At 33.5% G+C, this 5074-nt stretch overlaps 1 long non-coding RNA gene across 1 annotated transcript; it reads left to right on the top strand.

Moving 5' to 3' along the window:
- The first annotated feature begins 2530 nt into the window (after positions 1 to 2530).
- LOC112567839 lies at positions 2531 to 4577 on the top strand. The gene is made up of 3 exons (XR_003099916.1): positions 2531 to 2581; positions 3735 to 3903; positions 4506 to 4577. It is a non-coding gene; the product is annotated as an uncharacterized LOC112567839 (long non-coding RNA).
- The last annotated feature ends 497 nt before the right edge of the window (positions 4578 to 5074 follow it).

Raw genomic sequence — 5074 nt, 5'->3', positions numbered from 1 at the left:
ATCGTTATTGATAGTAAATAATAAGTTGTAATAGACATTTATCACGACACGAGTGTAACTACAGTACACTCGCAGCAGACAAATATGCGTTCTTTGAAAAAAAACTGAAACAATCGCCTGAGGCTGTTTAAAGGATGTTATTCAGTTGTTGAGTGATTAAGGACTTTACACAATACAACATCACACATAAGCCTAAATAATCATACGCCTCAGCCTCTAGGCTCTATTAGGAAAACACAACTAAATCCAACTACAATAATTGCCCCATGGCTTACAAGCACAAAGTTTCAACTCTATCATCTATCATCTATCCTTTTATTCTTTATAATTACACTAACCTTCTTTGCAGTCTTAAACACTTTACTTACAGCTCGCCGCTTTTCACATGTCCCTAGACACGAATCCAAAAATATATATATATGAATAACGCACGATAGCCGTACACAACGTTCACACACTGGTCGCAGGTTGGTAATCCACAGAGGATCCAAAAAGATGAATAACGCACGATAGCCGTACACAATGGGCACAAGCTGGTTATAAATATTGTCAAGAACAACTCGACATTATGTTACATCATTTTATTATTTGTTTGTTTGTTTTTGTTGCAGTGGGCTCAAATGGATGGGGACGTTAAAGTGTTTCAGGGATACAAGCTGTCACGACAACGGTTAAATGCCGAGTGGATTGCTCCCCAAAAATCTAAAACTATAAATATTGTTCTACTTATGATTGATCAGTAAACTGAAAGTTAATCTTTTGATCTTTGCTTTGCTTATTGTATCAACCAATATTCAGTGCAAGTAAAATAAATGCGAGTCATATGTGTGTGTGTGTTTTGAGAGCGGAGAACAGACTGACGAACTGTTATGATTTATGTGTATATGTTAATATTAATGGACTATCGTAGGAGTAAATGAATGTAGATGACTAATGTAAAAATGGTTTGTCAGGTGTTCACAATCACGTGGTGCGCTCAACATTCAGATAATGTTCCAAAATCAGCGCCATTTTTTATTTTATTTGTTTTTAGAAACAGCTAAATCTACATTTTGTAAAAGTACAAAAGAAATGCTGCCTTCTTCCATGCCACCCTGTTGTTGACATGAGGTTTGCCTGTTTTAAAAAAGTTACTAATATCAAACAATGAAGTGTTAATAGGCATTTGAGTGAAGAACTCGTTCTACACCATCAACTAACGGAGTGAGAGAAAGAGAGAGAGGGATTCTCTCTAACTGATTTGAGTTGTCTGACTCAAGCTTATGACAATTTTCTTCAAACATCTGGCGCAATTATAGAGAGAGTATCGAGTGGCAAATCACATTCCTTTTGTGCAATAAAAGATGTTGAATTCAATAAAAAGCGTTAACATTTCTCGACAAAATTAAGCTCACATGTCGTCTGATAATTTTTGATAAAAGAAAGGGCAGAAAGTAAAAGTTAATGACACATTGAGTTTCATTCGACTAATTTACAATGTCATGAGTAGAAATTGATTTTCTGAAATGAAGACCACTTTTCATTTTTGAATTTACCTTTTGTGATTTCTTATTGACTTTACTTCGTAGTGTTATTTACCAAATAAAGACGTTATCTGTGTGGCATCTGTAAAAAGGATCATTACAAACTGTCACGACCACGTCACACACTGACAACACTTCAGGACGTCGACGGACTAACTCTCCGTTCACTTAGCCAGTCAGTGAAGTCCACTGTCGTCTGCTCCCTTCCTTTTTCTTTTCTCTCCAAACGTAAAATAAAATGTAAAGTTGCGTCAGACTATGATGTCAGATAATGACGTCAGACCATGACGCAGCAACCCACTCCTTCCCTCGCTCAAGCACGGGTAAGGGCGATAATCCCTGCCTAGCTATTCCTAACACACATGGTAAGCAAATTGCTGTCATCATTATGTGTACACAAACAAAATTTACAATATTCACAAATCAAAATTATCAAAATTAAAATTATTATCTCCCATGACACCTCGATAATATGTGGTCACCACGACAACATGTGATTTAAAAGCAGCCTTAAATGTATGAGAATCACATTCTTTTCAAATGAAATGTTAAATAATATTCCATTTGCCTTAATTTAATTATACTAACACCTGTCACAGAGGGTAATAAGCTTAATGGACATTTTCGCAAAAAATGTTCTATCGGAAGAAATGTAAAATACAGATTACTTTGTTTAGGACTGCCATTTCGTTTAATAGAAAATTGTAAGAGGATATATGTTTCCATAATGACTTTCATTCTGTCGAGAAATATAAAAAAAATTGATGTTTATGGATTGACCTCCCTGTGCTAACTTTAATTGCTTCGCAGGTTTCTTCAAAATCTTAAAAATCTCTGTGTATAAAAGTAAATTAGTTAAATAAAGAGAATATTCTCTCTCTCTTGCTCACTCTCTCGGTTTTCAAAGCTTTGTTTCATCCTGGTTGTCTTCTCTTAGATTAAAATTTCCAGTCCTTCTCCAAAAGAAGACATTATATGTTGTGATGGCCATGAAACTACGATCAACTGTAATAATCATCATGGCTTTGGTGTGGCTGCAAGCAGCAGTTGTTGACGGGGTACGTAGCAAACTCTTATGTTTGAAACATTTTGTGAAAAAAGTGATATGTCTGTTCATTTTCGCCTGTTTCAGCTGCTTTGAAGAAACATATACCATGTGATGTCTACTAAGCATGAAGCGGTTCGAAGGACAACACTTGTTATTATATTATATTATATTATATTATATTATATTATATTATATTATATTATATTATATTATTATATATATTATATTATATTATATTATATTATATTATATTATATTATATTATATTATATTATATTATATTATATTATATTATATTATATTATATTATATTATATTATATTATATTTATATTGTATTATATTGTATTGTATTGTATTGTATTGTATTGTATTATATTATATTATATTATATTGTATTGTATTGTATTGTATTGTATGTATTGTATTGTATTGTATTGTATTGTATTGTATTGTATTGTATCAGATTTATACATTTCTGTATAATAAAAAACCGCCTGTATTTTGTTGTTACGCTTTAATACTACATTTGATTTCTATGGAAAAAAAGAGAATGTAATTTGTTTGGCAAGCGACGTTGCAAGAGCAACATGTCTTAGAAGTTTTGTACCTTTGATGTGTCTTCTATATTTGATGTGTTTTACCTTTGATGTTCTACCTGTGCCTAAACTGCTCTGTTGTCTTCGCATTTGAACATTTTTCACTTGTCTAGTCCACCACCATCACCTTTCCTTAGAGATGTTTAGATGTAGACAGTTGTCCTGTCCCCATGCCAACAAGTGATCCACCTCTTGGTGATACGCAGATTCATCGTTGTGCATAAGATTTGTTACCATAGTAACTACGGTATACTTCATTTTATGAATTAATTTATTGTAGAGGATAATTCATGGGAAAAATACAGCATAGGACAGAAGATAGTACACAACCTTGAGGTTTGCCTGTGGTAATCACAAGGTTCTTGGATAAGCTTTTATTTACTGTGACACTGTCTGAAGTCTTTGCTTTCGTTGTCCTTACCTAACAGCACTTAGCAGTTAGACTGGTCTACAGTGGAGTGATATTTTCAGTTATTTATAGCATTGGACCAAACAATGCATAATATGACAATGTATTTTGACTGAACTGTTTCAGTTACCTTCTCATTTTGTTTGTTTGTTCTAGTGCACTCGGATAGCTTATAGGTGTACTACACAAAAAGAATGTTGCCCAGATACCTCATGCGTGCATCTTCCTCAAGACCGATATCCCTTATTTACATGCGTGAACGACAATGTCATCTGCCTAAGGCGTGCCCCTGAAAGTTAAAAAAGTAAAAGGAGATTATCAATCAGTAAGCTGAAAGTTAATCCACCTTTACATTTGTTCTGTCTATTTTCATCAACCAATATCAGTTGTTTGTTTGCAGCCGATGTGATATTTTTTCAAGAAAGAGAACGGACTGTAAACATTCACAATTCAGAAGTATACGATGTTTGTACAAATGTGTATATGTAGTATTACAAACGTTTGTTGTACTAAATGAAGATACTTGTACGTGTAGCTATACATCAATGTAGACGTTTGTCTTATTTAAAAATTAATGATACCAAAGAATATGCTCTAATAGGTCCTTTTTAGGAACCCGTTAAAAACGTATACTCTCTCTCTCTCTCTCTCTCTCTCTCTCTCTCTCATGCCCTAAAGAAATCAAGAAGCATTCATTGCCCAGCCCTTCTGATTAATTAATCAAAATAATTGACAAGGAGAAAACATTTCCCTGTCCTGTAATCATGAAGTAGAGTAACAAGTTTCAGCAAAGTTATTAACAATATGTTGTGTAAATTGTGTTTAAAAAGTTGAATGCTCGGACTCATCGTGTGGACAGTTATTGTCAAGAACATCTCGTCATTATGTTACATCATTGTCTTATTTGTTTGTTTGCCTTTGTTGCAGAGAGCTAGAATTGATGAGGACTTCAGAGTGTTTCAGGGATACCAGCTGTAACGACAACTCTCAAATGCCGAGTGGATTGTCCCCAAAATTCTCAACTTATAATGATTGTTGTACTGAAGAATGATCAGTAAACTGACAGTTAATAATTCTCTCATTGCTTTGCTTATTGTATCAACCAATTTCCCTGGAAAGTAAAACAGTTGTGAGTCATGTGTGTGTGGATATTTTAAAAGAGACTGATCCTAATTTATCAAATATCCTAAATAAATAGACAGAAATCAAGAATCATTCATTGTCTAAAACTTCTGATTAATTAATCAAAATAAGTTGACAAGAAGAAAACATTTCCTAGTCTTGTGGTCATTGTATCAGACTAACAAGTTTAAGCTTAGTTGTCAACAAAGTGTTGTGTAAATTTTGTTTAAAACGTTTGATGCTTAATTTTATTTTTTTTTTTTTTTGTTTTTTGTTTTTTATTGTTGTTGTTGCAGTGGGCTAGAATTGACGAGGACTTCAAAGTGTTTAAGGGATACAAGCTGTCACGACAACGCTTAAATGCCTAGTGGATT

Source organism: Pomacea canaliculata, linkage group LG7 (genome assembly GCF_003073045.1).
Source record: "Pomacea canaliculata isolate SZHN2017 linkage group LG7, ASM307304v1, whole genome shotgun sequence".
NCBI lineage: Eukaryota > Metazoa > Mollusca > Gastropoda > Architaenioglossa > Ampullariidae > Pomacea > Pomacea canaliculata.
This window is presented reverse-complemented; position numbering and strand designations above follow the sequence as displayed.